Source organism: Haliotis rubra, unplaced genomic scaffold, assembly GCF_003918875.1.
Source record: "Haliotis rubra isolate DU_JTF1 unplaced genomic scaffold, ASM391887v1 Scf159, whole genome shotgun sequence".
Classification (NCBI taxonomy): Eukaryota; Metazoa; Mollusca; class Gastropoda; order Lepetellida; family Haliotidae; genus Haliotis; species Haliotis rubra.
In genome coordinates, this window is record NW_025765547.1 from 227,949 (window position 1) to 255,265 (window position 27,317).

Here is a 27,317-nt window from a genome sequence, read left to right on the forward strand (position 1 = left end):
CACTTGATCACATCTGGACGATAATTATTGAATAATGCATGGTAAGAACATAGGCGGTGGTTAATACTGGAGTATCGCATGATCACATCTGGACGATAATTATCGAATTATGCATGGTAATAACATAGGCGGTGATTAATACTTAAGCATCACATGATCACATCTCGATGATAATAACTGAATAATACATAATGCTAGTATCACATGGTAATAGCATAGCCGTGAGATAATATCCGCCGAACGTTAACATTTAAGTGTCTCTTTGTGTCAGACCGAAATGTGACTCAGAGTAGCTGCAGGGTCACCCCAAAGTATATATTGGTACTACAGAATATCATCACAACTCGATACTACAGAATAGCATCACAACTGAGAGTTACTAATACAATATGAAACTGAAGCAAACTATTTTTCGAGAATCATAGTCGAAAATCCCCTGAATTCGTTGATGTAACATCTTTATATAGGTTATATATACGTTCTGAATTAACTTACTTCCAGTGAAAATACAACCATCAATAATCTTCAAACCTTTATCAATCATTTGACACTAATTGTCGATGACAGATTCGCTCATGTTTTTTCTTGAGACCGCGTAAAATTGTGAACATAACTTGTGACGTCACCTAAATTAGAGGACTATGTATGATGTTAGAATAGAAGTATATAAAGAAGCTCTAAAAACAAGACAGCTCTACAAAACCCGTGACAAAGGCAAATAGCAATGTCGCGTGTGATACTAGTGACAGAATTCATTAAATTAAAATTGTTTAACTTAGCAAAATTGACACTTGCATAGGGTCAATTCTCCATTTTACTTGGTCTCTGAGATGCTGTTCTTGCGTAATTCTTCCTAGCTAAATTATATACCAATATTTTTATTTTTTATTATTTAAATTGTTCTATTTTAGATGTGTCCTGTACTCCCGTACAGCGTCACTATACAGTGTACGACATATGGAGATGTTTACCATACGTACACAAACCCCTCCGTGGTGTATCATGGGACCAGGTGTAACATCTCCTGCTCCACCAGCGGGGAGATAGCGGAAGTCACGTGTCACAGTGGGAAGTGGACCGGTTTACCCTGGGGATGCATATGTGAGTACCACCGTAATTTGAATACCAGTACTATGTAGAAACATTTTAGCAGAAAGCATTCATCATATTATGAAAGCGCATGTCCTCGATTACCAATGGTAGGATTGCTTCATTTTGGGGTCTGCATTTAGAAATGATATACATCATGGCGAGATTTTAAGGATGTTAAAGTGAAGGTGGGTGAGCGAGTGAGTTTAGGTTTACGCCGCTTTTAGCAATATTCCAGTATTATTGTGGCGGCGGCGGGCTAATCCGTTGTTGTTTCACGTGTACTTATGTTAAAACGCGAGTTTTGGGGAATCAGCTCGCTTGGCAAGAGGTATGTCCATACCAACCCACACACAACACAACCCTGAGTAAATAAACAAAGAGTTTATTACACAGCAGTCATTGGGAGCCTGTGTGTGTTGTCGCACGGCTGAAGTATGACCCGTCAGTGTTTGGGTCCTGTCCTCGTTGATAGTCACTGGAGGATTAACGCTGTCTGTGTTTGGGCCCCAAGCTATGGTTGTAAGGTCTTCCAGTGGTTCGCCAAGGCCGCTGGATTCGGCGGCGGGGATCGGAGGTCGGTGTCCGGCTCCTAGTGTTGTAGTTTGTGGGTTGGTATGTAGCCATAGGTCGATGTTGATTCTCCGCCACTTACTAAAACGCGAGTTTTGGGGAATCAGCTCGCTTGGCAAGAGGTCTGCCCATACCAACCCACACACAACACAACCCTGAGTAAATAAACAAAGACTTTATTACACAGCAGTCACTGAACGATTTTACATAATCAGTCAATAATAGCATAGTTTACAATTAATTGTTAAAACATGTTCACAATGCAATCAGATATCAAAGTACATAAACATCACATGTAGATTCGTTACACACGACAGATACTACATTAATTACGATACATATTCCAATGTACACAACAATAGTTCAGTACTCTACACATCACCCCAGTGGGCGTTCATGCAATCTACAAAACAGCATAGTGTTCACAAGGTAATTCAATAGTTAAAATATCCGACACACTATGTTATAAACATTCTATAATAGTCACTGTAGTGTCAATCAGTATTAAATAAACAATCCTACACTGTAATACAGAAAATATGAGACACATACTAAGGGATGCCTCGTTCCACATAAACCTGAAGGTACTGCCAAGGGTGGTAACTTATAGTTAAGGTATTTACAATAGGTTAAAGTTAAAATAGAATAGCAATGGTATATATGTCAAAGTAGAAGACAGTAAAGTTTCTTACCTGAGTAAATAAACAAGAAGTTTATTACACAGCAGTCACTGAACGATTTGTGACTGTGTGTCGTCCCTGTTTTATACCTATTCCAGTTATCATAGATAATCCCATTTACTGATACACTGACGATAAAGTTGTTGTTGTGAACTTCAGTTGCTATATCTAAATCATATTGCCTAACTCGACTGACGATAGGTGCAAACTGCGCACTTAAGTTACTTTAACTTGACGGGATTATATGATAATTTTCATAAACGTATTGAAGACATCGGTGTTGAACGTTGAAGTTCACAATGAATTAGATTAGCTTATTGCTATCTGCAGACACAGACCAGATACTGGTTTCGGACGTTCGCTATCAATGTGACCCTTGGTAGCTTGAAGATTGTGAAACGTGGTCAGTTAATCTGTATATGTCCAGTTTTCAATAATATATACTGTCATTAATATTGGTAAAACTTTGTCCAGTTTTACCGTGTTAATACTAATTTATATAAAACGTATTATCTGTTTCCCAGTTTTTGATTCACCCGATGAAGAAGAAAGAATATACTTCCTCCAAATAGAGAAGTTGACATCCATAAATAGTCGCCTTTATGGGTTCATTTTATTGTGATAATAACCCGACTCATCTGCCAACAAGTCGTCATACCCTCCATCCTATCTGTCTCAAACTTTGCACAAATATTCTCACGTTAATAACAGCCTTTGGTTTTGTGGGTTTCTGTGTGTGACTGGGTGTTTGCGTCCACGATCACTTGGTTGTATACAATCTGGTGTTTGAGTGAGTGAGTGGCGGACACCATGTACCACACATATACGATCACCAGGTGTCATTATCATCGTGTGAGTTAGGTCTCTTTTGCATAAATCAGCATATTCAACATGATGTAACTGCTGCAAAATATTCACGGATCAACGTGAAATTTCACCACAAAGCTGATCTCAGCATGGCGATTATTGTGTTATTATTATGTCAAAACAACCCATTTGTAAGTATGTATGTATGTATGTATGTATGTATGTATGTATGTATGTATGTATGTATGTATGTATGTATGTATGTATGTATGTATGTATGTATGTATGTATGTATGTATGTATGTATGTATGTATGTATGTATGTACGAACGTATAGGTAGGTAGGTAGGTATATTATGTGAAATACATATATGAAAATATGCCGTCACATTTTCAAACGTTTTCCTAACGCAAAATACAATGTATCAATTGTCTTGAACATGGCAGAATAAGGCAATTAAAGGCATTTGCTATTAGAAATATGTCTTAATCGTTGAATTTTTGTCAGATGAATCACGTCTCCGATATCTTAAATCTAACTGTGTTTAAATGGCAGTAGATTTACTATGCAACGTTAGACTGAATAAATATTTAATGCCGAAGTCATCAAATCAATTGGCTGAAATGAGAATGCTAGGGTTATTCGGATATATAAATGTTGTAAAATCTGAAGGATACGACACACGATCGGTAATCCAAATTTCTAGCATTCTGTTTCAATATGTAAGCAGACACATTCTGTGGTACATGCAGCAGACGTACTAGAATCCAACATGGCGGTATAAAATGTTGCTATTGTCCAAGAGCGTTCGTTGTGGTACTCTCGGATGGTAGTTCAAGAGGCGGAAGACAAAAGTCAGCAGTATAGTTGTTGACAGCAGCAACCATGTTTATTATGGTTGGGAATAATGGTAGAAATTGTACATAAGATGGAAATCACGTGACAGAACGCACATCGGGACCGAGTGGCCAATGTTCCGATGTGGAGACCCGCTCTGTCACTTACACACATTCAGAAGTCGGACGGCAATTCTTCATCGTCGACGTAGTCGTTGGTGAGGCGACGGCCTTGGCCGACGCTCCGACTAGCCGCACAGTCTGTCCGCTTCGGCCGATGATCTGGGTCCGTTTCGTCGCGTCGTCTTTGACTGGTCTCCCTGCTTGGTCTCCCTGCTTGACCATGTGAGTCCGGTTTTATGCATAGGGACATTACGCCACGTTGTGCAAGGTCACTGACCTGTGCACATGTACATACATAAGATCCGCCGACGTGGGGAGATGTTAATTGACATTTACTGATGGCATTGAGAATTAAGGGTCCTGCCCTGAGGGGGGTTTATGATAAAAGGGCTACACCGAATGATTGCTGAATACATTAAACAGACAAAGGGGATAGAATTTCGGTGCACTCTGGATATATATGGAAACAATTATGTTGTTTGAATATATGAAGTTTTACAGAAACTTATTGAAATGGTTTACTCTATGACACTATTTTCGAATAGCAAAGTATGCATTGCCTTCAGATAAGAATACTGGCGGAAGCTTATAGTTTCTGAATAAATAAATAATTCATTTGCTATATTCAGTTGAATATTTGGTAAAATGAAATCAAGAGTGCGAAATCAATTATTCAGTGAGGTCAAATCTTACCTTATTTGGCAGAAAGGGTGTCATCTGCTGATAAGTATAGTATACAGTGAGTTTTGAAGTGCTTCCCCAGTTCTAGGGCTGTGCAATATAACCGGTTTACCGGTTCAGACCTGAAAACGATACGTATTGCGATACGCTGATCGAAAACCGGTATTTTCACGTGCATTCGGAAAACTTCGTAACACTCGGAAATCTTCGGATATTTCCTTGTTTCATTCGTGCCAAATATTATTTTCTTCGGATATTTCCTTGTTTCATTCGTGCCAAATATTATTTACATTTTTATTTTGTCATGATTAAAAATGGTTTTTAAGCTTAATCAAGCATAGTGCTTTTGTTGTGTATTTGCTCTATAAATCAAGCATTAACTCGATTATAAGTAGTTTTTTGTTTAAAAATACTTCTTGCAATACATTGCAATACATATCGCAATACATGCTTTGGCATCGCAATATATCACAATATGAAAATTCTCTGCAATACCCACCCCTACCCAATTCAGCACCTTTCCCTACATACTATCAGTAGTCACCGCTCTGCAACAGCAACGTGACCTTCAGGATACACTGGCATAACATTAGACAGTTTGACCTTGTATGCTCCCGTCACCCGGAAACGGTAGTACACTTATCAACACGCCTGGTGCAAGCATATCAGTAGTTTCTATTGTAAGTGTAGTTTTGTATGTAAAACGGATTACCATGTGGTGTTACACTGAGTATAAGTTACTGTTGTAACTATGAGATGTGATGATGTTTCGACTGTGGTCATTGTGTCTGAAGCAGTGTGTCTACGGGTAGCATTGACCGGCACTGACCACCCCTTTGTGTGTGTCTGTGTGTCAAAACATCATTCATATGAGCTGAATGTAATTAAATATTCGCAACTCAATCAATCAATCAATCAATGGATGAATGAATGAACGAATCAATCAATCAAGCAAGCAAGCAAGCAAGCAAGCAAGCAAGCAAGCAAAGCAAGCAAGCAAGCAAGCAAGCAAGCAATCAATGGATGAATGAACGAATCAGTCAGTCAGTCAATCAGTCAACCAACCAATCAGTCAACCAACCAACCAACCAATCAATCAACCAATCAACCAATCAATCAACCAATCAACCAATCAATCAATCAATCAATCAATCAATCAATCAATGGATGAATGAACGAATCAGTCAGTCAGTCAATCAGTCAACCAATCAATCAGTCAATCAGTCAGTCAATCAATCAATCAATCAATGAATGAATGAATGAATGAATGAATGAATGAATGAATGAATGAATGAATGAATGAATGAATGAATGAATGAATGAATGAATGAATGAATGAATGAAATAGGCCACACATGTTTTCAGTTTTAGTTTGATGTAGAGTTGGAATATTTTAATTTGGTTTTGGTTTTGCGTCTATATAGCGATTTTGAATATAAAAGAATTTGGAAGTCTGACAACTGGTAGTTTAGACCACGTACTTTATGTACCCCTCTGACAAGCGTTAATTGACGCCTCTCCAAGGTTGTCTCCTAAAACCCCTACATCGCATGGCATCACAGCGGTGCGCTACATCGACCAAGCTCTCAGACCCCACGTCCCATAACAGATTTAGCACGTCACCGGAAAAACAACAGTTATTCATTGATGTGTCAGGATATTGTACACAAAAATGTTTTTGATCTGCTTATTATGTCCATTTCTGTAATGATTTGATTACAGTGCCTGTCTAATTTTGAATTCGTACTGACGTTTTTTTGCTGCTGAGTATATATTCGCGATGTCCAATGTTTGAAAAGCTTCCATTTTGAAGACAATATTGGCAACACCATATCCAAAATTTCACATATCACACCACATTGAGGTATAGTATTTCTTTAAAAAATTGCAAAAAATGAAAAACGGAGTGTCATTTTGGTGTCCGTGTATGAATACGTGAAACATAAGTAATGTCCTTATGATTAATTCATCTGAAAGGGGGCTGGTAGTGTCTCCAAAACGAGCTTTTTCAGTAAACACGAAAGAGGAGTCACTTTAACAAGCCACTGTAGTTTCAAATTGCTTTTTTATGCACTTTAATATCTAAGTTTGATTCTAGCGAACTATCTCAATCACACAAAATGTTTCTTGCATAATTTGTTTCCTGAACTTTGTGATGCATTTATTGCAGATTTTGCGTTTTTGGGGGGTACCAAGATATAAAGTCAAACAATATGGGGATCGTGAGGCTGGAACATAGCAAAACCAATTTGCTTGAGGTTGACAGATAATATGAAGAAAAACAAAACATAATAAACATTTAATATGTTATGACGTTATGATATTTAATGAAGTTAATTACACCTCAAGTTCAATATTATTGAACTATTGTTAAAATAGTTTTGTTATCATCCATTAAAAGCATTATTTCAAACTCTTAGTTTGGTTATTTGCTCATTATAATTCTCATTCTCTCACCTGCTAAGTGTCCATTGTATGAAATAGGTAACAGGCAGGAGATTAGCAGTGCGCTAGACCATGAACTTGGTTGTTATAAGCTGTAGGGGTTACAGGCCGGGAAAGCCACATTTCCGAAACAACTAGCCTAATTTGATGTGGCTCTCCCGGCAATAGTTATGGTTGCGTGAACATGGAATGTGGCTCTCCCGGCTATGCTGTCAAAACATGCTTAGTGATTCAAACGCGTTACCGTGTTTAAGAAAACAAGACATGTTTCCTCATAATTTTATTCAGATCACAACAGGTTTTGTTTCTATAATTAGCTCAATATAATATACTAATAGGTATATTATATATTATAATAATATCACAAAATGATAATAAATCTTAATCTGTAAAACATAATAATAATGATAATGGTTTAGTTTGTTGCCATGTGTACAAACAGATACAATGGCGTAATCTTAAGCTAGGGACAATCTTTTTCCGGTATTGCGACATTGAACCGAACTACCGGTGGTTTATGGAGAACTTGGAAGACAACCTATTCAGCTCCAAATCTCTAAACGATTAATTACTTATTGGTGCAAATTGAAATTTTCTCATCCAAACAACAAAATAGCAGCTTTCATTCTAGATTATGTTATGGATGATGCTCCCTGGCTAAATCATGTGAAAGTTAAACACATATTTGCAAATGCGGCTGTATTTGTAAACCCCTTTCATCATACTCAATCCTGGATCATATCAAAATCTGAATCAATCCTGAATGACCATGTTTTTACAATCGTGAATCAGTGAAATGAATAATTCATCTAAAGGACAATATTATAAGATTTTTAAAAACTCAACTTCACTCGACAAATACTTACTGCTATATGAAAATATTTGGAAACCTATTATATATTTTAAAACATCTAACCATAAATTGCCAATAGAAAGTGGGAGATGGACGAATCTTGCATGTATAGAAAGAGTATGTAACCTTTGTAACCGCAGTTAACTGGGGATGAATTCCATTATATCTTTAGATGTTCATATTTTAGCCAACAACGCATCACTCACCTAGAAGATAGCTCTTGTTCCTTCCCTGATCTCTCTACATAAAACAAAGTGATGTCAAGTACTAAAATTTCAACAATCAAACACCTATCTAAATTGATCAAATGTATATGTTCTAGTTTTCAGTAATCATTGCGTATATTCCATGTCAGGTTCTTGCATACTTTGTATATTCTGCATTCCATTTTATGTACTCATGTACCGCCAGAGGTGGTTCCATTTTGAGTAATAAACTCTGAGTGAAGAAGCTAAACACCGCGCTTGTGAGTAGCAAAGATTATTAGTTTCTTGTGAAAACAATATTATACAATGTGGTTTAGCATCATAAATAGGGACAGTCTTTAACCGGTATTGCTAAACACCACGTTGTGAGTAAGAAAGATTATTCGTTTCTTGTGAAAACAATATTATACAATGTGGTTTAGCATCATAAATAAGGACAGTCTTTTACCGGTATCGCTAAACACCACGTTGTGAGTAAGAAAGATTATTAGTTTCTTGTGAAAACAATATTATACAATGTGGTTTAGCATCATAAATAAGGACAGTCTTTTACCGGTATTGCTAAACTGGGCGTTATGAAAATATTGATCGGGAGAAAAGATATTGTATCTACTGTAAAGAAAATAATGTAAATGTAATTGAAGATGAATACCATTTCGTTTTAATTTGCCCAAAACATACAGTAGATCAAAAACAGCTGATTAAACCTTATTTTGGGAAGAAACCCAGTATGTTGAATTTTTTGGAATTATTAACAAACCCATCTAAAGATAGTATTGCAAAATTATGTAAATACATAAAGTTATGCATGAAAGTACCGAAATGTTTTGTCCAGCCTCCATTTGTAAATGTAAAAAATATGTATATTTCAATGGATAACCATATTCTTTCACATTCTTTTACCTGCCACAATAAATTTATGGAATGCCCTACCAAATTCCAAAGCGTCATGTAATCTCACAGAATTTAAAACCTAATTACAAAACTGAAAATAAGATTTACTTTGATCTTAATTATGGCACTCGTTTTGCCAAATCGTTCACTGCCGCCTTAGGCTCGGATGTAGCGACCTAAACGCCGATAAGTATAACAGACATTTAATAGACAGCCCTTGTTGTTCTTGTGGACATCAGAGTGAAAACGCCCTACACTTTTTCCTCACTTGCCGTAACTATACTCGGATAAGACTTAACATGTATTTTTACACTACCGGTTATAACCTGGGAACCATTCTCAAGGGAAACAAAGAACTTACTCCCTGTGTAAACCAGAAAATAGTTGAATCCGTCCACGATTATATAACCAAGACACAACGCTTTAAATTTTCTCAGGAAAATAATTAAATTTACTCAACAACCTTCTCATGATTGATTTATATTTCTACAATGGCTTGTTAGACACACACAACTGTAACTCCCCGACTTATGACTACCTAGAGAATAGTTGTATTTCATGTAATCTGTATATATTTATATATTTTAAAAATATTATATTTATGCAATGGTCAGTATCGATGACGTCAAATCCTCCATTTTCATGTTGTATTATATGTTGCATGGGAGCGGTGTTAATATAAGCAGTAATGCTTGTCAATCCCAATTCATCTTCATGAATAAAAATATGTTTAAATCTATCATGTATACAGTGTAAAATGATGACGAGGGCATATAGCCCAAGTCTTTACTGAATAAAGAATCGAATCGAATCGAATCGCTAAACACCACGCTTATGAGTAAGAAAGATTATTCGTTTCTTGTGAAAACAATATTATACATGGGGACAGTCTTTCACCGGTTACGGTAATCCATTACTTAATTAATCTATTGAAAATGTGGCTTTACCGGCTACAGCCATGTAATTGAAATGTGGTCTTCCCGGCAATAGTCATTTTTGAAATGTGGCTTTCCGGCCTGACACCGGTTTTGGGAGGTCACCCTCTCCCATGGCCCATGCTATGGCCGAAGCTTAGAAAATGTAATCCCAAATTAATATAAGTTACACTTGATCGCTGTATTAAAGGCATTGTCTTCGTAGCAGTATTAAAGTATGTTGAGTCAACTACAAAGAAATGTCTCGGACATTAAAACTGACCCCAATGTGTTGTAAAACAAATCTGTCTCCCAAATGTATTTCTTTACTTATAAGCATCGGAATCTCCGTACACCTACACAGCAGTCGTAATTCAAAATTACTGGATCGTACTGGATTTTCTGTTTCATCGATCACGTGATTGTCTGGTTTGTGTACAGGTCGCCATCACTAGCAGGAGTACTGCTGTGCAGCGTCTGGCAATAAAAGCTTCCATTATTCGACCAATTTTATAAATGGCGGGTGATACCGGTAAGGCAGGACTTGATTACCCTTTTCGCGAACACCTGGTGTCAGAGCTGATTTTCAGTTGTCCATGCATATAATGTTCATAGCCATTTTCCACTTTACACTAATCGGTATTGTTTCTGGGGATAGTCAAAACTGGGCATTCATTTGCAATGACGTTCCAACTCTCTTCATAGCACTCAACCCTTATACTACTGAACAGGTTTCGAAACTGAAAAAGTGTAATCCCACTGGCATATGTTATGTTTCATTGGTTTCTGCTAGTCACTTGAGTCTATGTTGAGTGACTCAGCCCAGAACTGGACAGCACATGTGGTGAATATCACTTGACCACCAGAAAGTCAGCAGAATGTTTCCTTGACTTACACACACCATGAGACGAACTAGAAATAAAACTGTAAAGGTCTTAATGTCTCAGGCGTCAACGGGATCGGGGGGTCAGGCTCGCTGATTTGATTGACACATGTGACCCTATCCCAATTAATATAGATCGATGCTTCGATGCTCAAACTGTTTATCACTGGATTGTCTGGTCCAGACTAGATTATTAACAGACCGCTGCCCCATAGCTGGAATAGCTGGAGTGCGGCGTTAAACAACAGCCAGTCAACCGGCATCAGCATCTTCTAAGTGTAGGTGAACGTACGAGGCGTATATCGTTCACATAAAACCTACACAGATTACAAATGTGTAATAGAAATCCACAGATTGTAAACACAGACCAATAACAATATCACGTATTATTAAGTCAGATCAATATGTCTTATTTCTCCCAGCAGTCAAGCACTATTGCCAAAATCATAGACCGCTTAAGACATTAAAGTTTTACACCCAGGTCAATACATAGTTTCCAAGTGAAAGATGATTAAATATATATTCATGCCATTTCATTTGAGTATTGCGAGGGAATCCAATCCGGAAGGTTCTCGATGGTAGCTTCCCTACGTCAGCCTCAATGTGTGCAATGACGAACATGCATTCAGTTTCAGTAATGTCGGTTAATATATTGATCGTATTTGTTGTTATATATTATTGTTTATAATTTGTTTCATGATCTGCATGTACTTTGCTCTTTATTCCTTTCGTTATGATGTACTTATATTCTTATTATGGGTATAATCACATATTTTCAATTGTCAGTAGTATTTGTTCACGTAAACTAATCGCTTTTTAACAGATTGTCAAGTCGAAATAAAATCTCCTACGAATTCAACAGATATGTAAATATTTTCTTCACAAATTATTTACAACAGTTCTGTGAATAAAGCGGACAAAACTGAGTTCAATATTAAAACAGATTGTAATAATATTAATTGTTTTAAACATCATTTATTTCAAAAAGACAAAGTAATTAGGCACAAGGCTCCACTTATATATACAGTATATATAGTGTTCTGTACAGGATGTGTACACTATGCTGGACAGTTAATCTCATACATTTGCAGATATTATACAATTTTATTATATCTTTTAATCCCTGCCTATTCCCTGGAATTGTGAGAATTAATTATGAATTGCCCCGTTCCGGAATGAAAATATTGATCGGGAGAAAAGATATTGTATCTACTGTAAAGAAAATAATGTAAATGTAATTGAAGATGAATACCATTTCGTTTTAATTTGCCCAAAACATACAGTAGATCAAAAACAGCTGATTAAACCTTATTTTGGGAAGAAACCCAGTATGTTGAATTTTTTGGAATTATTAACAAACCCATCTAAAGATAGTATTGCAAAATTATGTAAATACATAAAGTTATGCATGAAAGTACCGAAATGTTTTGTCCAGCCTCCATTTGTAAATGTAAAAAATATGTATATTTCAATGGATAACCATATTCTTTCACATTCTTTTTACCTGCCACAATAAATTTATGGAATGCCCTACCAAATTCCAAAGCGTCATGTAATCTCACAGAATTTAAAAACCTAATTACAAAAACTGAAAATAAGATTTACTTTGATCTTAATTATGGCACTCGTTTTTGCCAAATCGTTCACTGCCGCCTTAGGCTCGGATGTAGCGACCTAAACGCCGATAAGTATAACAGACATTTAATAGACAGCCCTTGTTGTTCTTGTGGACATCAGAGTGAAAACGCCCTACACTTTTTCCTCACTTGCCGTAACTATACTCGGATAAGACTTAACATGTATTTTTACACTACCGGTTATAACCTGGGAACCATTCTCAAGGGAAACAAAGAACTTACTCCCTGTGTAAACCAGAAAATAGTTGAATCCGTCCACGATTATATAACCAAGACACAACGCTTTAAATTTTCTCAGGAAAATAATTAAATTTACTCAACAACCTTCTCATGATTGATTTATATTTCTACAATGGCTTGTTAGACACACACAACTGTAACTCCCCGACTTATGACTACCTAGAGAATAGTTGTATTTCATGTAATCTGTATATATTTATATATTTTAAAAATATTATATTTATGCAATGGTCAGTATCGATGACGTCAAATCCTCCATTTTCATGTTGTATTATATGTTGCATGGGAGCGGTGTTAATATAAGCAGTAATGCTTGTCAATCCCAATTCATCTTCATGAATAAAAACATGTTTAAATCTATCATGTATACAGTGTAAAATGATGACGAGGGGCATATAGCCCAAGTCTTTACTGAATAAAGAATCGAATCGAATCGAATCGCTAAACACCACGCTTGTGAGTAAGAAAGATTATTCGTTTCTTGTGAAAACAATATTATACATGGGGACAGTCTTTCACCGGTTACGGTAATCCATTACTTAATTAATCTATTGAAAATGTGGCTTTACCGGCTACAGCCATGTAATTGAAATGTGGTCTTCCCGGCAATAGTCATTTTTGAAATGTGGCTTTCCCGGCCTGACACCGGTTTTGGGTGGTCACCCTCTCCCATGGCCCATGCTATGGCCGAAGCTTAGAAAATGTAATCCCAAATTAATATAAGTTACACTTGATCGCTGTATTAAAGGCATTGTCTTCGTAGCAGTATTAAAGTATGTTGAGTCAACTACAAAAGAAATGTCTCGGACATTAAAACTGACCCCCAATGTGTTGTAAAACAAATCTGTCTCCCAAATGTATTTCTTTACTTATAAGCATCGGAATCTCCGTACACCTACACAGCAGTCGTAATTCAAAATTACTGGATCGTACTGGATTTTCTGTTTCATCGATCACGTGATTGTCTGGTTTGTGTACAGGTCGCCATCACTAGCAGGAGTACTGCTGTGCAGCGTCTGGCAATAAAAGCTTCCATTATTCGACCAATTTTATAAATGGCGGGTGATACCGGTAAGGCAGGACTTGATTACCCTTTTCGCGAACACCTGGTGTCAGAGCTGATTTTCAGTTGTCCATGCATATAATGTTCATAGCCATTTTCCACTTTACACTAATCGGTATTGTTTCTGGGGATAGTCAAAACTGGGCATTCATTTGCAATGACGTTCCAACTCTCTTCATAGCACTCAACCCTTATACTACTGAACAGGTTTCGAAACTGAAAAAGTGTAATCCCACTGGCATATGTTATGTTTCATTGGTTTCTGCTAGTCACTTGAGTCTATGTTGAGTGACTCAGCCCAGAACTGGACAGCACATGTGGTGAATATCACTTGACCACCAGAAAGTCAAGACATGGGACAGAGCTTTTGCCCAAACCCAGGGAATGAGCAATTCCAGGAATTGGGTACGACATATACATGTATATACATAGATTGAACTATGATTAACAGGTTGGAGACAATAATAATATACTAGCTGGTGAATCTGTTTGTAGTTTCTATATACTTGTGTACAGACATGAATATATTAATTTTTTATTCATCAAATCGTTTAGGTTAGGGTCACCGAATGTGCAGTGTTTTTGACGGTCAGGTTTATATCTGAGAATAGTGACTTCCTAAAGTCATCATATAAAGTACATTAAAAACGGAAATGATATGATTTTTCGCATGGCGCGCCACATTTACAGGCAATAGCATGAGATAAGTTAGCAGGTCGAAACTATACCTCAATCTACTGTGCAATACGTTTGTGTATCTCTCACAGCAATTATAATATGTTTGTGGAAGCGCGGACTGCTCTGATACGACAGTTTTGAAAGAAGATACTGACGGACTAGTCCTGACTTCTGACGGTAGACTATTCCATTTGTCTAATGTATCCGTAACATGGGATCTTTTAACGTACGTACGTGCCTCGGCTCCATTATGTTTAAGGAAGGGAGTGTTACTCGGACATTACCCTCGACATAATTATGTGCTGTATGTTTTCTCTGTTCCAGCTAAAGACTACCTGTATGAGGACGCTAAGGTCCACTCTCGGTCCAAGCGGTCAGATCAGGAGGAGCTGATGGCACTGATGTCCAAGATGGGCGGGGATATGTCACAGCTTCAGTCCCTCTTCAAGGGCAGAACAGCGCCAGCTCAAGGCATGTACACATACCGCCACCACCTTCAGCCTCTACTACTACTACCATCACTACCACTACCTCATCGGCTACTACACTACCCCATCGGCTACCACTAGCACCTCAACCTCTACTATTATCTTCCTGTAACACTACCAGACTACTACTACTACTACTACTACTGCTGCTGCTACTGCTACTGGGGCGGTGGGGTAGCCTAGTGGGTAAAGCGTTGGCTCGTCACGCCGAAGACCCGGGTTCGATTCTCCACATGGGTACAATGTGTGAAGCCCATTTCTGGTGTCCCCCGTCGTGATATAGCTGGAATATTGTTAAAAGCGGCGTAAAACTGAACTCACTCACTCTACTCCTACTTTTACTGCTACTACTGACAGTGAAGGTCCGGGTTGGAATATTGATCTTCAGTAACCCATGCTTGTGGTAAGAGGCGACTGACGGGATCGGGTGGTCAGGCTCGCTGACTTGGTTGACACATGTCATCGGTTCCCAATTGCGCAGATCGATGCTCATACTGTTGATCACTGCATTGTCTGGTCCAGACTCGATTATTTACAGACCGCCGCCATACAGCTGGAATATTGCTGAGTGCGGCGTAAAACTAAAATCACTCACTCACTACTGCTACTACTACTACTACCGCTATTACTACCATGAACAACAACGCCTCCACTACAACGACTACAACTACTTCTACTTCTACCTGTTTGACTGCTACCATGACTTCTATTATTAGAGTAGCACATCAGCAACTACACCTACTACTATGACTATTTTTACGACTGCTGCTAATGCTGATGCAGCTACTACTGCTTAATTTTATCATCATCGTCATCGTTATCATCACTATCATCATCACACTACCACCATCATCATCATCCTTGTCATCGTTGTTGTTTACGTAACGTTTCGGTTGCAGACATGAGCGGTCCCATCCTGACGTGCCCCCCGCCCCTTCACCAATACGCTGACAGCATCCAGGTGACGACACAGGTAGAGTGGGAAGAACCGATGAGCTATGACGAAGAAGACGGGCAGATAAAGTAGGTTCTTCAATATTTCATTGTGCTTCTCCGACAGCAGGGTTAAACCATTGCATGTCAAGCAGCCTTAAGAATTGAACGCGAGCTTATTCGGAAGTGCGTGCGTCATATACCAGTTTTATTATTCACGCTAAAATATCATATTATGATTATTGAAATGATGGTTGTTGCATTTTCTATAAATGTTCTAAAGTCTCCATAAATAATTATTGCGACGGCAGACTTGGCCTTTCGATCTGAATTCTATGGCCTGCTTCAGCGGAGAAATTTGAGAACTCGGCCCTTCAAATGCAAGCAAACTATTTCAATAACAGTACGACAGCAGGTTTTACAGGTATGCTGGTATACCTAGTATTCAACCGACACCTGCTATAATATTTTGTGTCTGTGTTTCTGGATACTGAGTAAAAAAACATATACCAAATTTTGTTACAATGTCAGTTGCTTAGGCTAGCTAAATTTCATATCGCTGAATTGTATCGCATACACTACAATTTTCTTTCCCAGTACACTTCCCCTTCATTTGGTTTTGGAGACACTGTCATGACAGAAAATAGGCACAGATAGAAAATGAAAACAAACATTCAGTTTGTGTCGGAGGTGAGGTGAGGTGAAATTGGGTTAAACGTCGTGTTTGAGAATATTTCGCTCATATGACGACACGCATGCGTGTGTATGTGTATGTGCGGCTGCTTGTACTAGCCCAGACTTAAGCTGGTTTTATAGTGCTAGCCCACGGAGATACCATGCAGCAGTGAAGCATGAATACCCCATTCAGACACATTATACTGACTCCGAGCCGACCAGTCCTTGTTGTGGCCATTAATGCCGAGCGCCAGGCAGGGACCAACAAGTACCATATTTTAACGTCTTTTGGTATAACGCGGTCGGGGATCGAACCCGCGACCTTCCGCTCTCCGGACAGACGCTCTAACCACTACACCACGGAGGCGGTAGCTTTGTGTCGGACTGGGTGAGTGTTGTTAATGTTGTACGCTGCTGTTAATTTTTTTTTTTTATTTTTTTTTTATTATTATTATTATTATTTTTTTATTATTTTTTGGGGGGGGAGAAGGAAGGAAGAGAGGAATGGGGGGGAGGGTGTGTGTGTGTGGAGGTGCAGTGTGCGCACCGCCCCTTTTGTCCTGAGAGTTTATTAATTGACCATTGAAACTCTCGTGAGTTCTCAAGAGTGTGCAACCCTCCTTTCTCAAAAAGCTGTATCCGCCCCTGTTATTGTGGATAGACGAGTTTGGGCAAGCAAACTTATGGTTGATAGAATGAGCACCGATGTGGGGACTTGTTCTGTTCCCCATGTGTGGAATTTTAAGACACCCATTTCTTGAGTCAATTGCTGGAATATTCTTAAAGCGGCATACAACGGCATTCGCTCGTCTATTCCGATCATGGAAAACCTATGGGGATATATAGGTGGGTGTTTAACAGCATAATTCTTTCACTGATTTGGACCTAATGAAGGCTCTATGTACCACGTTGTTTGTTACCACAGACCAAAGAGATATGGCCCAGGACCCAAATATACATTCGGTGAGGGCGTGAAGACTGTGCTGTATCTTTCTCGAGACAAATCGGGCAATTTGGGAAAATGCGAACTCAACGTTACCGTTGAAGGTATATTATTGTGGATCATTGTTTGATTGTTGTTTAACGAACCTGTGAATAATCTGTCTGAATCAAATAGAACAGTGTTATTGTATGCAACGTTTGTGTGAGAACGCTAGTCAACCATGTCTGAGCACACGATCCATATGGTGGCATCTCACGTAGGGCTGGGACGGGTAGGAATAAATTGAATCGAGTACCCGCATATGCTTACCCGAATCGGAATCGAGTACCCGGAAATGTAAGGAATACAGCGCTTCTGTCAACTGTCTGAATATTCAATCACGGGTTGACAGAGATATTTATAGAAACTTGAAAGGATGGCAATAAGACATTAAAACAGATCTTAGGCTATTTAATTTACGTCTATTTAACCAATATAAAGAGTATCAGCATTACTTACATTCCTCGTTAAAACACAGAACTTTTCGTTCCCGCCGCTCATGCGTAGATAAATTACATTCGTTAATAATAACCTTCATTAATCGGACAATACCAATGATGTAAATGTGTGTTACGTCAATTATGAAAAAGACAAGTTATTATCTGCCCTTGTCATTACAGAGTTCTCTCCCTTTCCGGGGACTCGATTCCTAGAAATAGGACTCGATTCCAGGTGTCCCCGACCCGGATTCGAGTACCCGTCCCAGCCCTAATCTGACGACTTGCATTGAGTCCCAGGGATCTAACCCGGGATCTCTCGTCTTGTAGATCTCCGATATAACTGACCCGTGAAGATCTGGGTTAGAATTGGTCTTCAGTAGCCCATGCTTGAAGAGGCGACTAACGGGATCGGGTGGTCAGGCTCGCTGACTTGGTTGACACATGTCATCGGTTCCCAATTGCGTAGATTGATGTTCATGCTGTTGATCACTGGATTATCTGGTCCAGAATCGATTATTTAAAGACCGCCGCCATATAGGTGGGATATTGCTGAGTGTGGCGTAAAACTAAACTCACTCACTTATAGATTGCAGCGAACACCATGCCATATAGCACACAATTGTCAGTTTGAGTGAAAACCTCGTTATATCAGCCAAACAAGTGGTTGCAATGACGTCATGAACAACGCTCCACGCTGTCGGGTCAGGATGACCCGCAATCAACCAAGTCAAACATTTCAACCATCTGATCAATTTTCGTGATGTCAAAAATTGAAACCACTCGCTAAGTACCCTTTAAAAGGTAGCTATCGAGCGCCAGTTCCAAGCGCTGCTTAATCCCATCACGACTGGTCGTGTGTTCTCAACACTTGTGATTTCTACACTAAACGTTTTAATGTTATAGTGTGACGTAAGTGGGTCACGTTACTTCTGCAACGTTTTGTATATCGTTCAATGGCATACTCTGATGATATCTTCCTTCAGTTGTACGATGTAAAATGGAAGCGAAGTTGGATTTCCCTAACGGCCATTACTCCTGCCACCCGAACAGCGACTTCGTGTACGGGTCGACGTGTGAATACGGATGTTACGAAGGATACGAACTCGTCGGTGAGAAGAAAGTCACTTGTCAGAAGAGTGGCAAATGGTCGCACGCCATTCCAAAGTGTAAACGTAAGTTGATAACACCTGTGGATCCAAAGGGGATAGGATCCGGGGTAGTCTGTCTCACAATCCCTGAATCACATTATTTTACGTACTGCCCGGCCATTTCTGTAATGCTGATTTTCCCAGGTAGTGAACCTCCAAACTCAATGGGGCTCCATTTAAATATAAATGGGTTTATTTGTAGGGGTGTGGGGAGGGTGGTCAGAGACTGTGTGTGTGTGTGTGGGGGGGGGGAAAGCTTTTGAAAGTATTTAAGACTATCGGGTATTAAGTGAGAACGTATTGTAACACACAGGAGAGAGTATTTATGCATATGTTTTATCACAACTATCAAAAACATTCGTAAGTCATCTGGCTACCAAAATGCACCACTCCCCGCCTGTAAATATTTATGTATCTTTTCAGTTCTGACTTGCCCCTTGTTGCAACCATTCGCGGCCGGCACCTTCACGTGCTCCGACAACAACAACTACCGCAGCATCTGCTCCTACACCTGCAAGAAGGGCTACGTCATCACAACGGGCATGTCGCGCATCCGGGTGTGTATGGCGGACCGGTCTTGGCGTGGGGAGGAGCCTTTTTGTGATGGTAAGTCTACCGTTTCTCGTGATTTAGATTTTCAAAATTAACTGCCGGGCAAAAGAGAGTGTACACTTCAATACTGGATTTGAACACAAAATTCACAAACGTCACCATGATGAAACCAGCTGCCGAAACACACACAAAAAAATCCCAAACACAACTATGTGACCCGTATCAAGTAGATCGCCATCGAAAAACCATTTCTCGTTTTTAACGATAATAATAGTTTATAATGCACACATTTCCACGTCCGTAAGCATGTTAGGCGCTGAAAGGTTATAGTCACATTTACATGGGCTGATCCAGGAAAATTGAGAGGGCGGAGGTGTTTCAGGGAGAGTTCGAACACCACCACCCCACCCACCCCCACCCCCCTTGGCTCCGCCAACGCAAAAAAGAAATCTTCAATGTGGTCTTAAGTCATTTTCAAAGAGAAACCCCACCCCCCTTGGAACTGCCCATGATTTATCCCACCGGGTACCCATTTTCTGCTGGGTGAACAGAGGCAATTTTGAACAAACTCACTTGCCTTAGGTGAAACCACATGTAGAACGTGTGCTCCGTCGTGGGGCAGGACAGAAGTCCTAGAAACTCTCAGGTGTCAAGCTGCCAAACAGGGTCACGAAGTCTCCACGCCCAACGATGCTTAACTTCAACTGATTTGTGACCTGACCTGCACAGGACCACACGCCGCCATACTTTGTTTCACTGTGAGCCACCATCAAACATGGGTGTATGTTTTAGTCCCGACACTTTAGACTGTGTAGTGAGGGAAGGTTCTAGTTTTGTAACATTATTTCCTTAGCTATGTTAAACTTAAATTTGAATTCCATCTACCTCGTGACCGGAAATATGAACCCTCCCGAAATATGGACAGTCACCACAAAGTTCCAACGCAAACCTGAGACACTATGATTGGTTAGTGGGTTTGTTGTTTAACGCCACACTCAGCAATATTCCAGCTATATGGCAACGGCTGTAAATAATCGAGTCTCGGCCAGAAAATCCAGTGATCAGCAGCATGAGCATCGATCTGCGTAATTGGGAACCGATGACATGCGTGGACGAAGCCAGCGAGCCTGACCACCCGATCCCGTTAGTCACCTTTTACGATAAGCATGGGTTACTGAAGGCTATTTCTAACCCGGCTCTCCACAGAATGTTACGGCGTGTGTTCAGGCTAACAGCCCAGCGGAGTTGTAGTGATTCTATGAGTGCTTCAAAATAGATATCGGGAGCGGGCATGTCATCTTAAATGAAAAATGTATCTATTAGACTATTACATTTCCTTGCATAGTATCAGATCCCGTATATTTAGGTTCCAGAACCATATAACTGGATGTTGACAAAAAATGTAAATTTCAGGAAGTCATCATGCTCGACTTAAATGAAATGTATTTTGTAGCACCTTTATTAGTCTTAAGATCATCGAAAGCTGATGTTGTTGTTGCCGTTACCGAAAGTTTGTATTGTATCTTGTTGTTGTGATTACTCTATTAAATTGTTACGTAATGTTTTGTTCTTAATAATATAACAGCACCACTACGTTTATAACGAACACATACAACAAACAGTATTTTAGCCCCGGCCACTTTGTCTACATGTTCGTCGACATTCTTTATAACGAACTACAATTAGTCATCCATTTGAGCTCGTTGTAATCGTAAAGTGCTACTATTGTCATTAGTCTTCTAACCATTATTTCAAGACAAGGAACCACCAAGGTTTACCAGTTGCCCAGGAAGTGTGACAGCTGTAACAGACCGTGGTTCCATGTCAGCCATGGTCAAGTGGGATGTGCCCCAGGTTCGTGACAACAGTCAGGAGAAAATCAAGTCAGAACGTCACAGTCAGATCCAGAACAACGAAATGGCAAAGATCGGAGTGTATGACGTGAAATACGAAGCTCAGGACGCGGCAGGCAACAGTGCAAGGCCATGTAGATTTAAAGTTATAGTGAAAGGTGTGCTGGTAAAACTACAGCCATATTGTTCTAATACCATATCAGAGTCACTGTGTTACTGGAATACATTGAAACACCAATAAGCGACCCCGTCTTTGTTAGAGTAATAGCACATTACTGGAATACATCTAAATCCCCTTTATTTGTTCGTTCGTTCGTTCATTCATCAATCCATTCATTCATTCATTCATTCAATACCCAATCCTGGTCAATCAGTTAGTGAGAGAGTGATAGGGGGAGGGAGGGGAATTCGAAGGTTTTATAATTGTTCCGTTCAATCGTTCCTCCTCTTTCCTCTGATATTGATTGCTTCGTTACAGCAATATCCTGAAACACGGCATTGTCCGTATTATAGTTTATAACACGATTACTTCAGTATACTGATGCTCAGATCAGCCTGAAATTATACACACGGCGATTCTACTGTTCAGAGCGACGTTAAACCATTAGATGTTTTTTATAAAGCGCCCATTAGAAACCGCCCCTGTGATATAATATTACTGTGAAATGATGGAATTTCAGGAATATGATCATTCACATTCCCTCTACCATAAATATAAATTATATATACAAGTAGTTTAGCTTTTTATCAATAGAATTTTTAACAATTAGAAAGCTTCGTTAACATAGTTTTGGGGGGGTGTTTTTCAAATGCACCAGGAATTTTGAAATAGAAGGAGAAATGTATTACGTTAAAAGTTAACATATCGGGAAACGAAGAACCCAATATATGTGTTTCAGAAATAGTTAAACATGTCCAAAAATTGTGTTTCAGATCTGAAGTGTCCAGTTCAGTATGCCCTGCCCTACATGAAGGTGTCCTGTGGGTCGGGCACGGGGATCGGGTCTAAGTGTACCTTCAGTTGTCAGGCAGGATGGATGCTGAACGGGACAGAGAGCACCCAGTGTCAGGTATCCAAGACCGTGCCGCCCTTCGCTACCTGGGACTGGTCAGCTGGTCGACCTATATGCAACGGTAGGGGTTGTCCAGTCGCGGATTAATAGTGTAATGGGGGAGAGGGCTGGTTTCATAGTGTAATGCTTCCTCCCCGCCAGCCCCCACACCTCCCCCGTGCGCAAACCCAATAAACCCACTAACGCCTAAATGACTTCACCATTATCACAACCACCACTACATCCCCTCACCCCTTTGGAATGTACAACATAATTTTCTCCAGTGGCTAACGGTATGGTGTAGTATGCACCCGTATGACAAAACAAAACACTCACGCTCACGCACACGCACACACGCACACACGCACAAACACATGCACGCATACATAGTACAAATCCCTGACAAAACGCTATTTGTTTTGGCCAAAGATCGGTTTATTACTTCTTCCTTTCTCGCTTGGAAATAATTGTCTGAGTTGGAACTAGTTGACCTTGCCTTTTGTCGCTGACCCACTAATAGTATCAATGCGCATTTTATACAAAATATTTCGAGATTTTCGTCATTTTCGACGATAAAAATTGGGACTGATATTATGAATCATTTTCAAACGTCTGACCTTTTTCAGCCAAAGACCCATGCCGTAAGCCGGATCCTCCGATCAACGGTGCCCTGGCCTGCGACTTGTGGGAGAATGGGCGGTTTTGTCAGATGCAGTGTATGAAGGGGACAGACATACCGCCTAGTTTCACAGCCTGGAAACTCTTTGTTTGTTCCGAATCCGGAAAATGGAACTTTAAAGGGGCCCTCCCAGCTTGCGAGAGTGAGTTGACCAACATATAAAGATCTCATTGTGTGGGTGTTTTCAAACCTCTCAACCGTGACATTTTATTCAAAGTGCTTGCGTGTAGGTAAATATTGCTTAGATGCAAAGATATGGAATAGGGTGATTTAATCTTAAACGTATGACGGATAAAAGTTATGTTTGTGAACAACATTTTTGAAAACATTTGAAAGAGCCCATCATTTGAAAAGATCATGCTGAGAGTTGTATGGAACTAAAAGCACCGAGTGTACTTACTGTATTTCCCGTGTTCCCATGATGAAACTTAACGTTAACCAGAAAACGGTTCGTTAAGGAAGCGGTGGTAACATTTGCCTCACTTGACCAATAGTCAAGTTCCCCGAACAGGCTAAGTATTGACGGTAAGAATGAACTCGACACAATTGCTGGTCTTATTGCTGGACTTCAGCGATGAAGCTCTTGACATAGGAAATATGATTGGTTACCGAAACCCACACGATTTGCATAATTGTTTGTTGATAAACCCCATGGTATTTATCATGTTCCCTTTAAAGTCTTTAATAACGGTAAGGCGGTTATTAATTAATCCCTCGATCTTTGGGAAAACTGTATTAATTTGTACAATACAGATTCATAATTATTTATATCTACTTTTTAAACATACTTGCCAGTTTTCACACTGATTACAGACGGAATAACAAATAATAACACATATGTTAGGGCTGAAGTAACATTGGGAACAATATTGCTGAAAGAACTGATCTAGTGTTTTCACAATTATTGTTGTATACCATATTCGACAAATTATGTAAGTATTCCAACGACCTGTCCTCGTTGCTTTACATGTATCAAGTGTAATGAAGGGCAGCGAGAAGACTCCCTTTTGACCAAACAAATATGCATATTTTTTATCATTTTTCAATATTAAATATTTGTACGTTTTGGACATAAAACAAGACCAAATGTGATGTGTATTCTGGAAGACTGTTTAGGGTATGTGAATATGATCAAGTTTTGGGCTCACACTGATACCCCTAGATGTCTGGGAAAAGGGTACTTCTTTGATCTTTGAATTCTGACAATTGGCAATTTAAGGCTAACCTGGAGCTATTGGCAACTACTACGAGAAGGGTGGGCAAGGGTCAAGGAGTTTATTTATCTTGCTGAGTAACACGGATGGTGATACTATAGTGGTACGTGTGTACACGGCCGACATGGGGGAATAGGCTTGGCCTTTCTCGCTGTGATATAAGTAAAATGCTGTACAAAGCGGCGTAAAACACAGCTCATTCACTCATTCAGTGAAACGTGAGTGAGTGAGTTTAGGTTTACGCCACACTCGGCAATATTCGAGCTATATGCCGGCGGTCTGTAAATAATCGAGTCTGGACCAGACTATCCAGTGATCAACGTCATGAGAATCGATCTACGCAATTGGACTCCTTGAAAAGTCACTCGAAAGAATTCATCAGTTTTTTTCCACTTGCTAGTATACATTAACACTGTATTGAGATAGAACAATGACGGAAGTTTGTACGCCATTTTGTTAAAGCATTCGCTCGTCACAGCGCAGACCCGGGTTCGATTCCCCACACAGGTACACGCGAATTCCATTTCAGTGGTGATTTTGCTGGAAACATTTCAGCAGCACACAATCCTCAAAATATCACACCGAGGTGACAAAATCATCCCCATCGTTAGGCATTGACCATTCAGGGCACTTATTCTCGAAACGTTCGTAGCTCTAAGAATTCTTAACTTTGATCGTAGCCAATGTGTTAAGAATGGGCTTAAGAAGTTCGTAGGGCTTAATAAGTTTCGAGAATAGCTAGCCAGTTTATTAAGGTAAATGTTAATGCAATGAAAATATAAAAATGATATTTCATCTAAACCAACATATACTCATGCCAATAACGATTGTCACCCTCTTCAATTTTTTTTTTATTGGAGAGAGGGTGTGGGGTGGGGGTGTGAGGTGTGTGGGGAGGGGGTGACAACCATTATTGGCATGAGTATATATTATTTTATCTACCCTATCAACACATAATTGATGCGGGAAAGAAATATGAGAGCAGGTTCGACGTTTATCTTCACAATCGTCAATTATTTTGCAGCAGAATACTGGATGTTCATACTTTATTCACATATCCGAGCTAACACACGCATTTGTGCCTGAAGTGGAAAGTTCGCGCTACGAGTCGGACATTAATTTTTTAAACATTCAATAAAACCCCTAAAAGGCAAGAGCGTAAATACATTACTGTCCTACATTGTGACGCGAAAATGTCACGATTCAGTCATGATCGAGAGTTTGTGCACTGTTTCATGTGAACACGATCGCGTCTGGGACGAGAACATTTCGATTCCCAGTCGCAATCGATGAAACTTTCGTGCTGAACAATCATTTAAACAGTGTTTATTTTCAGTTTGTTCATGAAATATGCACTTTTTGCATCGATGATAATAATAAGTATTTACATGGAGCCGAAAGGAGCCAGAAAGTGATGTTGGGAATTATTCGTTTTGTTGAAAAACATTTTCTTGGACAGGCAGAAATTTTGTAACCTCTAAATTTGTTGATAGACTACACAAAGGTTTATTATTCTCTTCCTCAAAATCATTTTTTGAGATTTCTAGAATGTTTTGACTTTCCTACACGATTACTTGTTTTACTCAAGTCTTTAATGAGTGAGTGAGTGAGTTTGATTTTACGCCCTTTTAGCAATATTCCAGCAATATCACGGCGGGGGGACACCCGAAATGGGCTTCACACATTGGGCCAAAAGGGGGAATCGAACCTGGGTCTTTAACCACTAAGGCTAGCCCACCGCCCAAGTTTTTGATGAATCTAGATCTCAACTTGAAATGTATTCGTAAGGGCAGGAACTGACTTTAGCGAAGGAATATATCAGGGCGATACTAAGTGAGTGAGTGAGATCTTAATTATTTATGTACTTCTGTTTTCTACAACATATTGCTATCAGGGTAGCCGAGTGGGCAGGCGTTCGCTCGTGCACTTGAGCGGGCAGATTCACTTCACCGCAAGAGTTTGGTGCTAAAAGTGTCGCAAAAAACATATTCATCCAGAAACTTACTCATATGTCTAAAACATACCTAGGGAATCAGCCGACCCGTGAAGGTCCGGGTTAGAACTGGTCTTCAGCAACCCATACTTGTCGTAAGAGCCTACTAACGGGATCAGGCTAGCTATTCTCGAAACGTTCGTCGCCCTACAAACTTCTTAAGCCCATTCTTAACACTCTGGCTACGATCAAAGTTTCTTAGAGATACGAACGTTTCGAAAATAAGGGCCCAGGTCAGGCTCGCTGACGTGTCATCGTATCCGAGTTGCGTAGATCGATGCCCATGCTGTTGATCACTGGATTGTCTGGTCTAGACTCGATTATTTACAGACCGCCGCCATATAGCTGGAATAGTGCGGCGTCAAACAACAAACCAAGCAGACCTTATTCACATTGTATTATTCGCAGAGTCTAATCGAGCGAAAAAGACGGTGATGTCAGTGTCCATGCACTACTACGACGGACAGTGCCCTGACCCCGAGGTCAAGAAACAGATCAGAAAGAACTTCATCGCCGCCTTGAAGGACACGCCCTTCGCTGAGACCTGGAAGAAGACGGACAGTAAGCCTGAGAATGTGCGGGTATGTATCCGTTGAATTCATCTAATCCATCCGAATGTTCTTAATTTGTTAGTTGTTTAACGCTGAACCAAGCAATATCTACACTATATGGCGACAGCGTGAAAATAACAGACCATCCAGCTGC